Source organism: Otolemur garnettii, unplaced genomic scaffold (assembly GCF_000181295.1).
Source record: "Otolemur garnettii isolate 467f Iridium unplaced genomic scaffold, OtoGar3 scaffold00003, whole genome shotgun sequence".
Classification (NCBI taxonomy): domain Eukaryota; kingdom Metazoa; phylum Chordata; class Mammalia; order Primates; family Galagidae; genus Otolemur; species Otolemur garnettii.
In genome coordinates this window covers 33,266,197-33,278,191 of record NW_003852398.1, presented here as the reverse complement: position 1 = coordinate 33,278,191, position 11,995 = coordinate 33,266,197, and the positions used below count along the sequence as shown (strand labels likewise).

The following is an 11,995-nucleotide window of genomic DNA, read 5'->3' as shown; positions in this document are numbered from 1 at the left end:
AGTGTGTATGTGTGTCTGTCTGTCTGTCTATGCCCCTCCCAGAGCCAAGCCCTACAAGTGGCATTTTGCAAAGCCAGTCAAGGCAATGGCCATCCAGGTTGGGAGGGGGAAGGAGCCGCAGAGAGAATATTTATGTCATTCCTCACTACCACTTAAGCCTATCTCTATTGGACTAGGTCAATCCTCAGACGAGCCCAGCTTCAGGGGTAGGGATTTCTCCGATGGGCCATGGACATTGCCTTTAATGCCACTGGCGGGGTTTGGGTAGGGAAGGGAAGAAGCAGTCTGTACAAATAACTCTTCTGCTAGAATGTGGGGAGTGAGGGTAGACTGAAGGGTTATGGATCAATAGGTATCTTTGAAGAGAGCAAATGGAAACGTGATTAATATTTTCCTATAATTGGTGAAGACGCCCTCCTCTTATGCAGGCATGTGGCTGGAGGCAGGAGTGCGTGTGCTTATGTGTGTGTGTATACACATGCACTCAAGTCTGCCCACCGATGATTCATACAGAGACAGGCTGACCTGTCAGAACTGGAAACGCGCTCTCTCCCTCCCTGGGCAGTTGCTCGGGTATGGGGCAGGTGGAGGTGAAGTGTGCTCTCCACACTCCTCACAGAGCACCCCGGAGAAGCCATTTAAGTGCCTTCTGAAGGGACGAGCCCTGGACGAGCTCATCTCCTATAACAGAACTAGAGGCTCCAACCCCACACACCTGCTGTCCCGGATGAGCTGCAGCTCCCAGAAGGGAGCTGAAGGGATGGAGAGGGCTGATTTCTCCAGACCCTGTTGACTGGAAGCTTCATGAACTGCCACTTCCCCACATTCAAAGGATACTGATAATTTGCCTTAAAACACAATGATCTTTCTTATTTGCAAGATCCCCAAAAGGCTTCTCAATGGTAAAATGATAAAAAGATTTCAGAGAATAGTCTTATAAACATTAGAGAATTATTATGCTATTTATGACATGCATGTTAACTTGTTTTAACTACATGGAATGATAGACTTGCAAGTCAGAAAACACCCTAAAAGACCTGGGGACAGAGATGCAGACTCAGAGTCTCACCCTGGTTGCACCCCTAGTTAGAGTCTCCACTGTGCCTGACACCAGCTCCCCCTGCTTCAGGTTAGCGCCCTTTAACCTGCTCACGCTGTGTTCTTGGCCCTTCCTGGGCAACTCAGCTCCTTGGGGCTTCAGATTCCTTCCTAAGGACATGAATGAGATTTTCCTCTTCGCATCTTCCCTGCAAACTCATAGGATGATCATGGCAATCAGATGTGTCCAGGTTTGTTTAAACACTATAACCACTGAGAATGCAAATCCTGGTCATTATTTTATTTCTTCATCATATTTATTTGTGAAACATGATAGACACACACACTCGTTCCTCTTAGGCAAATACAATCCCTAGCTACTGACATGTACTCCTCTCTCTACTATTAGGGGTTTGGTAATGTTACTGTCCAAATACGGGGAAATAATGAACCCTCAGTACTTTAGGATATTTCTTGTAATATAATTCCCACTAGTGTTAAAAGTTTTTTTAAATTTCATTTTCACATCCCTTAACTTCTATCTTTATCTCAACTTCTTGGTCATGTATCTGTATTTATCTTTTAAATATACATTGAGATTTTTTTTGAGTCCTAAGGCATGATCATGTGAATGCTTTTTGGCCTCACTGTTATTTAGAGTGGGAGGGACCAAAGTCTGGCTCAGAATAGCCTTCCAACTCCGTGCCAGGAAATAGTCAGTGGAAATAATAGCTGTTGAAGCTGCTTATTAAACATCCGCAATATGCTAGATCCTATGCAGAGTGTGGAACAAAAATCCTGTCTTCCCTTAAATCTCGCACAGCACTTGAAAAGCCATTTCTGCTGTGATGGAGCCTTCTCTGAGAGCCTGCTCATTGCAGAGGGGTCCTCTGAGGAAGGGAGAAGATGACAGCTTGGGCAGGCCAGCAAAGGTTCTGGCAGCTTTATCCACAGAGATGCCAGCTTGCCCAAAGTCATCTGCATCTACAGTGTCGTGGGTGGTGCTGGAGGTGAGATTTTTTCCTTCCACATCCTAAGAAATCAACTCGATAGAGAGCCCTTAGGCAGCTACTCTTATAGAAACTGGATCTAAACCTCTTATAAGAGCTTTAGAGGGACAGTAAAGGTAGAATGTGGTATTTCCGTGGTTTTCCTTATTCTGCACTCAGTGCCTTTGAAAATCAGACATAAAATTATCACTTTTTTTTTTGGCACCAGCATGATGGACTCAGCAGGGTTCAAAAATGCCCCCGACTAATACATTTTCTTCCTCTCCAGGCAGAACATAAACCCTGGCATCTTGTCCTTGAATCTTGAGACTGACATTCAATGTTTGCTTTGAAATTTCCCCTTCATCCATCCTGTTTACATAAATGATAGAGCTATGTGACATGCACACCAGGCACACACTGCATTTTCTTTCTAATCTCATTTGACCTTGTTCTGGCACAACAAATCCTAATCAGCTGACAGGAGAAATCAGATGCTGCGAGCCTCTCTCTCCCCCCAGCAAAGCATTTCCTTCTGTTTATGCCCAATCAGGCAGTTAAATAAAGGGCACCCTGGCCTCACAGTGCACTGGCTGCCAAGATGACGGAGGGCATTGGGAAATGCAGCAGACGCTCACAGGAAATTGTATTAGTTGCTCCAGACCAGTCGGCCCCAAGCATCACCAGAGCGGCAGGACAGAAACTGGGTCCAGTGTCGCACCCTGATCCCACGGAAGCCCAAGAGTCTGAGCTGGCTCCCGGTTGTCAGCACGGCTCTCCAGCAATGTCAGGGGAGGACGCGTAGGTAGGGACATACCCAAGGGAGGTGGGTTTCCTCTCTGGCACTGATCACGCACTACCTATATTATTTTATGTTTTCCTCAATCCCAATTTGGAAATTTTTATTTTAAAACATTTTCATTAAGTAAAAAAGAATACAGGCATAATAAAATTGCACACTATGGAAAAGGTATAAAATGATCCTCTTAACCCTCTTTTCCCCAAAGATAACCACCTTTGACTTTGTACGTGTGGATCCTTTCCGGGGCACAAATGTCTTTGAACTCCTAATGTGCACCTGCTTTAAAATGACTGACTGTGCACAGGGTTCTGCATCATTGTTTCTCATTTAATAAGAGGTCTTTGTGCATTCCATGCAAGCACCAATCTTTCTCGTCTGGATTATCCTGACGTCCTCCTCATTGGCCTTCCTACTTCTACCCTTATCTTCTACAATTCATTTCAGAAGGATTTTGCTAAAAGGTCAATCAGATCCTGTCCCTATTTACTGAAGACTGTCCAGTGCCTTTCCCTTGCACCAAGAGCAAAAGCTAAGCCCACTACCACCAATTGCCTCTCCCAGTCCACACCCTACATACTCCTTACTCACTGTGTTCCCCTCACCTTTTCCTCCTTTGAGCCACTCTTGGTCCAACCTCAGGGCCTTTGCACTTGCTCTGCTCCCTGCCCAGAACCTGTGTGTTTATTTTCTGCCCCTAGATTCTTTGCATGGCTGGCGCCGTTCTGTCGTTATTATTTCAGTGCTAACCACCTCCCCCGTTACCACCTCTTCTAAATCAGTCCCCCATCACTGTCCTTTACATCCCTCAGAGAACTTACCACTGTCTAAAATTATCATGTTCACAAATCGTTTACTTATTGGTATGTTGTCTCCCCCTTTCCCATACTGGAATGTATGTCCCAGTGTATGTGGCACCTCCTTGAGGACAGCAGGGTCTTTGATATCTTTTCCCCGTGATACACTCAGTCCCCAGACCAGTGCTTCTCAAACTTGAGTGTGCAGCAAACACCTGGGGAGTTTGTTAAAATACAGATTGCTGGGCCCCACCCTCAGAGTTCCTAATTCAGGAGGTCTGGGTGGGCCTACTAACTTAGAATCTAAGTTTCCAGCTCAGGCTGAAGCTACTGCTTCAGGTACTACACCCTTAGGCTAGACACTGCCTGGAACACCCTGGGTACTGTGTTTATCATGTGAGTGTGAGTCTGCGCATAGCATCTGCCGCCTTCTTTGTAATGGCAGTTTTATTTCAATTGATCAGTTATTTATTAGACTGTAGACTGTGAACCTCCTCAAAATCATTGTGAGAGGTAGGCCCCAAATTTGTCAGCTAAAATGAGTTCCCTCTATTGGTTTGTCAGTTGATGATCAAACCCTAAAGCTTTATAGGCCCAAGGGGATGAGTGAGAGAGACTCCTCTTTATCTGTCTCAGCAGCACACCCACCCCAAAGGCAGGGTAACTCTCACTCACATGTGACCGAGGGCTACCCCCAGGGAACAGTCACCTGGGCCTCCCCTGAAAGGGTCTCACCATTGTCCTGTTGGTTCTGAGTCAGCCTCAGAGCACAGGAATGTGCACAACTGGTCCTCCTGGACCCCAGGCAGGTTAGGACATAGAGAAAGCCCCGTGATTTTTCTGAGTCACAAAACCTCTTAAAAATGTGACAAGACTAGAACCCTATTCCCCAGAAAATGAAATGTGTATACACACATACACTCACACACTTTTTTACTTTTAATATTAGGAAGTTACAAGATGCTCCAAGCTCCTTTTAACCCAGGGTTAAGAACTCCTGGTTTAATAATTGCTAGCTATTTGGTAAAAGAAACAAAGAAAGGGTGGCACCTGTGGCTCGGTGGGTAGAGCACCAGCCCCATATACCACGGGTGGCAGGTTCAAACCCAGCCCCGGCCAAACTTCAACAACAAAAAAAAAATAGCTGGGCCTTGTGACGGGTGCCTGTAGTCCCAGCTATTCGGGAGGCTGAGGCAAGAAAATCGCCTAAGCCCAGGAGTTGGAGCTTGCTGTGAAGTATGTGACCCCCTAGCATTCTACTGAGGGTGATAAAGTGAGACTCTGTCTCTACCAAAAAAAAGAAAGAAAGAAAAGAAAAAGAAAGAAAGAAACAAAAACCCCAGTCTTGATCCCCAGTTTATTATTTAGGTTCCCAATGAATTGGAGATATAAAAGTAGGAAGACAGAGTGGCGCCTGTGGCTTAAAGGAGTAGGGTGCTGGCCCCATATGCCAGAGGTGGTGGGTTCAAACCCAGCCCCGGCCAAAAACTGCAAAAAAAGAAAAAAAAAAAAGAAGTAAGAAGACAAACCTTAAAGGGAAAGATTAGAGAAAAGCATTACAGGAAAACATTAGTTAATAAGATTTATAATCTTAGAATAGGAAACACTTTTTGAAGGATGATTTGAAACCCAGAAGAGAAAATAAAACAGTGAAATTGATTCCATAAAACATAAAATGATCTGTACAAGAAAGACGAAAAAAAGATCTTCTTGCTTTCGACTCTGGGGAGGAATCTATGGATCCTATCTTTTCCATCTATCTTCTTTCCACTGGAATTCTGTGTCTTAACAGCCAAGCTCTATGGGACAAGACATAATCTTATCAGAGCCGACAGGATGAGATCACATCCTGCAGTAAAGCCCTGTGCCTGGGTTAATTATTTCACTAGCAGTGGTTTGGGTTTTTAAACAACTTTATTGAGACATAATTCACATACTATAGAGTTCACCCATTTAAAGTGTACAATTAAGTGGTTTTGGTATATTCACCAAGTGGTGTGGCTATCTCCACTGTAATTTTAGAATATTTTTGTCACCCCCAAAAGAAACCCCATACCCATTAGCAATCACTCCCATTCTCCATCCCTGCCAAGCCTAGTCAACCACTCATCTACTTTCTGTTCTGCCTATTTCGGAGAAATGGCAGCGTACAAGACTTAGCATCATGTCTTCAAGGTTCGTGCATGTGGCAGCACGTGTCAAACTTTCTTTCCTTTTTGTTGCTGAATAATATTTCATTGTAAGGATACACCACATTTTATTTATTTGTTCATCAACTGACACTGGGTTGTTTCTTCTGTTTGACTATATGAATAGTGCTGCTATTGTGTACAGGTACAAGTCTTTGTGTGAACATGTGTTTTTATTCCTCTTGGGTCTAGCAGTGTCTTTTTTTTTCTCTTAAAGATCTACTGCAAGAATTTATGTATATGTGTGTGTATATACACACAAGGCAGACATAAAGTTCACGTGCAATTTACTACGTTAAACTATTTTAAATTGCACATGACATTTATGTCCACCCGGTGTATCCCCGCCACCACCATCCCCATCATAACCTCTTGAAGAAGTGAACAGGCTGGGCTCCTGAAGCCCTCGGAGCTCTCACATCCTGTCCAGGACCTTCTGTGTGATCCCGGGGCACTACCCATTCTCACTGTCCTTCCGTTGTGCTATCAATAGCAGGAAGGGGAGAGCACCAGCTCTTTGATCTTCTCATAGGATCTTGAGAAGATAAATGAAATGACATAAATCGATAGGATCTGGTCTTTTGAAGATACTAACCCATGTGAACGGGCTACTATGAATCAGAGAAACAAGACGCACCTGGACCAAGGTGTGCAGCACATGGATGTCCAGGTCAGCCAAGAGGCCAGTGGCTTGATGTGGGGACACAGGATTAAAAAACATAATCATCTGGCCAGGTGCAGTGGCTCATATCTGTGTCCTAGCACTCTGGGAGCCTGAGGCAGGAGGATCCTTTGAGCTCAGGAGTTTGAGACCAGTGCGAGCAAGGGCAAGACATCATCTCTCCTAAAAATAAAAAAACTAGCCAGGCCGTGTGGTGGGCAGCAGTAGTCCCAGGTACTGGGGAGACTGAGACAGGAGGAGAACTTGAGCCCAGGAATTTGAGGTTGCTATGAGCTATGATGCCATGGCCCTCTAGCCTGGGCAAAAGAGTAAGACATTATCTCAAATTAAAAAAAAAAATATTATCGGGTGGTGCCTGTGGCTCAAAAGAGTAAGGCACTGGCCCCATATGCTAGAGGTAGTGGGTTCAAACCCAGGCCTGGCCAAAAACTGCAAGAAAAAAAATTATCATAATTTTCTCTAAATTTTGGTTTCCTTTGAAATGGAATTTGCTTTGCCTTCCAAATTTTGCCAGCCACCCTCGGAGAGAGGGCCCCAGCCAGTGGCAGGAGCAAGAGCTGGGCTGTGGATAGCGACTGGCAGCCAGAGCAGCAAGCTTAAGTTCTAAGGCTCGCCCTCCAGCTAACATTTCCCCCAAGACCATCCTACCTCGTTTAATTAAAAAGCACTGCACCCCACTCTCTACAGACCCAAGAGCCCCCTCCTTTTGTGAAGTCCCAGTCTTCTTGTTGGCTCCCTCACCCCTGGGTAGAATCTAATAAGGGTCCCCTGCCCCGTCCCTGAATAGAAATACTGAGAGCCAAGGTGGCAGAAGAGGGGTCTAAAATGCCTGCACTTTCTTATGCTGTCTGACCAGTCACCTGCCCCTTGCTCTTTACAGGAAATTCCACTAACAGGCATGTAAATAATAAATAGACTAGGAAATGAGATGGTGGGCATCCTGGGTTCTAATCACCACTTACTAGCTGTATGATCTAAGGCAAGTGATTCAATTCTTGGAGACTCAGTTTCCCCATCTATATAATGGGATCACAGCAGTTCTTGCCTCCTAGGATCATTGTGAGCCTTGAGATGAACTTGTAGGGGCTTCAGCATACATTCCAAGCTCACCGTTTGCTTTTTGAGATAGAGTCTCACTATGTCACTCTTGGTAGAGTGCCATGGCATCACAGCTCACAGCAACCTCAAACTCCTGGGCTTAAGCAATTCTCTTGCCTCAGCCTCCCAAGTAGGTGGGACTACAGGTGCCTGCCACAACGCCCGGCTATATTTTGGTTGTAGTTGTCATTGTTGTTTAGCAGGCCCAGGCTGGGCTCGAACTGCCAGCCTCGGTGTATGTGGCCGGCACCCTACTCACTGAGCTATAGGTGCTGAGCCATTTACTATATGATTTTAGTTTATTTGTTCATTTAATTTTTGAAGCAGAGTCTTGCTCTGTTGTCTTTATTAGCGTACAGAGGTACATAGCTTGCTGCAACCTCAAATTCCTGGGCTCAAACAGTCTTTCTGCCTCAGCCTCCTGGAGTGCTAGGATTATAGTGACAAGCCACCACCTCCCGCCTTTATTACTTTTAAAATCAGAATTAAGGACCCTGAGAAATGTATCCATTCTCCCTAAACTATTTAAGGAGGCGGATTTTCTTTTGGTTAATTACCTGGACTCAATCAGACACCTACCATGTCTTTGATACCACAGAGAGGACTGGGGACAAAACTTAATTCTCCCCTGGAAATGTAAAATTCAAACAATAGACTTCAATCCTGACAGTTAATGCCATCGAGGTTCAGACATGGAGACAGCAGAGGAGTCTGAAGGGCCAGAGAAGGCCTCCGAGGGGAGGCGGGCCCACAGTGGGCCCTTGCAGGGTGAGAAGAGTTCACACTGCAGAGGAGAGGACTGCAGCAGGGAGCACGGGGGTCAGGGCAAGGGAGACCCATGTGAGCATAGGCAATCGGGGGGCCCAGGCAGGTCAGGCAGGGTGGGTGGTCCGGGACAGAGCCACAGACATGTCTTTCCTACCATCAGGAATCTAAAGGAAGGCTATGCCGTGGGATCTTTTAGTTACCTATTCCACTAATTATTATCCTTCCTCTGAGATATTCTGTCACTAAGAAATTTTTGTGGCTCGGCACCTGTGGCTCAAGTGGTTAAGGCACCAGCCACATACACCAAAGGTGGCAGGTTCGAATCCAGCCTGGGCCTGCCAAACAATGATGGCTGCAACCGAAAAATAAAATAGCCAGGCATTGTGGTGGGCACCTGTGGTCCCAGCTACTTGGGAGGCTGAGGCAGGAGACTCGCTTGAGCCCAGGAGTTGGAGGTTGCTGTGAGCATGATGCCACAGCACTCTACCCAAGGGGACAGCTTGAGGCTCTGTCTCCAAAAAAAAAAAAAAAAAAAAAAGGAAATTTTTGTGACATGGAAGAGGGAGAAAGAAGGAGAAGAAGTTATATTGGAGGAGCTTTGACTCTGAATCTAGACCATTGCACAGAAAGCAACAGAGAGGGGCCACCACTGACCTTGGCCATGGTGCATGCAGCCCCTGTTCTCCTGGGATGAGCACCTTGACTGTCTCTGGGAAAGCACACCTTCAGTGCTTTCAGTCCGAGAGGTCTGGGGTTGGGAATGACTCTACCCACACACAGGGATGGGCCCAGTACCCACACTGGCTCTGAGGTGTGACCCAGAGACTCCAGCTAGAGCCACTGGGAAAGGCAAACACCTGTTCTTGTAGGGTGGCTGTGCCCATACAATGTCAGCAGGAGCTGATGGTATCTTGGTACCACAACAGGCAAATCTCCCAGGAAACAGAATGACACAGGATGCAATGCTAAGGAAGGGACAGAGATTCAGGATGCCATCATCTGGGCACCGGGTCCTGCCGTAAGAAAACCTTGGCTTGTTCAAGTTACATGAACAAAAATCTTCCTCTTTTTTCTTCTCTTCAAACTGGGTTTTAGTCTTTGGTCACTAAGGAATCCTGACTTATTCAAGTAACTACCTTATTCCCGTAAGAATTTTGTTGCACTCTCATCAGCATGGATATCTACTGTCCATTGTCTGGCATGGCCTGTATCCAGGATAACAGAAGGCATCTGCAAGTGATAATGGCATCTGTATGTGTCCCTGAATAGACACAGGTACGTGTGGTACCCTGTGCCTATATCTGTAACAGAGACGTTAGAGGGAGAACAAGACTCTGCAAATGTCCTTATCCTCTTGGCTTACAGAGCAATTCTCCCCAAACTCCTGATTTTATCCCTCTTGTTCTCAACCACAGCAGATATTTTGTGGAGCTCCAAGGAGCCAGAGAGTGATGGGGAGGGGAGGTGTTGGAGGGAAAGGAGGCTCTGCATATCCTGTTTTTTTTTTTCTTCTTCCAGTAACAATAACAAAGACTCAGCTGGCATCCTTTTATTTTCTATTTCATGCAGTGCTTTTTAAAACAAAGCATTAACTCTACCATAATGGGATTTGCCTAATGATTTCCTGGTAATAAATGTCCTTTTGGATCTCAGCAAAGATAATTTACTTGGTAGGAATCACTTCCCGCTTCTCCGCTAAGAATCAGACCTACCCAATTCTTTCTGGGGGCAAACTGGCCTTTGAATGAGAGAAGAGAGTACAGGAATGTTTGATGAATAGACTCCAGCCTGCCACAGACCCAGATCAGAGAGGGGGAAAAGGAGGCGGGGTGGGGAGAATGTCCGTGCTGTGCACAAGCATGAAGCCAAGCGGAGAGTGTAGCGACCTGAGCCCCTCGCACAAACAGACGCACTCACCTCTTTGCCTTGGCTCTGGGTGCTTTCTTTCCGGGGCAGTGACAGCTTTGCAGCGTCCACACTGTATAACCAGGACTGCTGCAGGCAGGCTGCTGCAGGAGGAAGGGAGTTCCCATTCACCACTAGAAGGGAGTGTCCTCTAAGGAAAGGAGGCGATGCCCTTATTCCCCTGGAATGGAGGCTGTTGGATCCACTTGTCCTCTTTCTCCTACTCCCTTCCTTGTGTGAATGGTGCTCAGAAGAGTCCCAAGAACTGAGGTGAATGAAACCACTCTCCACGCTCACCCTGACAGCCTTGGGGAGCCCAGGAAGGGAGGCCACCTTCTAGGGCCCCTGCAAGTGCAGCTGACACTGGTGCACCCACAGAAAGCCCAAGGACAAGCACTTGTGTATTTATTTCTCCCCCTCTCATGTGATCTTAGTTTTGGACTGAGCACAAAAGCTATTTGAGGTCTGGACAGCTGCCAGGTAAAAGGACAACTATGTCCTCCAAGTCGCCTCCGTGCCTCTCTCTGAACACTAGTCCCTGCTACCTTCCCAGGAGAGGCAGAAAGGTGGGGTGGGTCTTGCTCCCAGCCTTACTTTTAGTCCACCCGAGCAAGTTGTCCAACTATTTTTTTCACCACACTTTAAGATTTCATAGAGACTAAATGTCATGAAAAAAGTCATTACTTTTATGTCTTTTTAAATCTTTTTTAAGGCAGGTACTTCTGAGGCTGGGGGTGGTCTGTCACACAGTCCTCATGCACACAGTTTAGATACAGAGACCACTCATCAGCGCCCATCCTGGACGGCATACGTAGGTGCCGTGAAACAAACACATCATCCTGCCTTCCGCCCTGGCTATTTCTGCTTTTGACTCTTAGGCTTGTAAAACTTATGACATTGAAATACCTTGATTTTTTTTTCTTTTACCTGTGATTTTTCCTTCTCACACATAAATGGAAAGTTTTGAAATAGTCATGCTTGACAAAATGTCAATTCAATATCATCATAGTCATTAGTATTATTTATTGAGCTCTTGGTAAATGCCATTCATATGCTGAACACTTTTTGCTGCATTGTCTTATTTGATTTCACAATATCCCTACTGGGAGTCTAATCTTGCTCCTATTTGACAGAGGAGCTGATGTCTGGAAGGGTTCATAACCTGAGCTTCAGAAAGGTTAGGTGAGATGCATTTCCCAACTGACTCCAGAGTTAGACCTCTTGCCGCTTTGCCCTACTGTCTCCTGAAGATATAAATTGTTCTAATTTCACTGTTGTTTTCCTTTTATACAAGGAAAAACAAAACCTTATTCTTGATTCAGACCCATAATTGCAATCCTTGATTTATTTCCTAAATTCAGTTTTTGAAAGGAAGAGAATAAGGTTTTTGTTTATTTACTGCCCCAGGCCCTGATTCTTCTAGGTATAAGATGGAGACTCTCTGGCCTCCATGCTCATTGGAGCCATTTTCCTATGAACAATTCACTGTGCAAATACTCACCAGAGAGGACTGGGCTGGGCCCTGCCTGGGCGAGGCTCCAGCATCTTAGCAGCACTGCGGATTCTGCTGTCCTGAGGGAGAGCAAGTGGGCACAACAGCTTGTCCAACACTGCCCTCTGCAGGTGACTAGACTGCATCGCCCCAGGATGGGTGTCTTCACGGCTTTCCAAGGAGCACACCCAAGATTATTTTTAGGGAGTCAGTTTCCAGGTTCTCCCTCCCTTCCTCC

At 45.9% G+C, this 11,995-nt stretch overlaps 1 protein-coding gene across 1 annotated transcript in view; it reads right to left on the bottom strand.

The window, feature by feature from the left end:
* FGF1 (fibroblast growth factor 1) overlaps nucleotides 1-10,659 on the bottom strand; it is a 93,484-nt gene extending 82,825 nt beyond the window's left edge. The window contains exon 1 of the mRNA XM_023515676.1: nucleotides 10,278-10,659. The gene's annotated coding sequence lies outside the window, so the exon portion shown is untranslated. The remainder of the gene's footprint in view (nucleotides 1-10,277) is intronic.
* Between the last annotated feature and the right edge of the window lie 1,336 nt (nucleotides 10,660-11,995).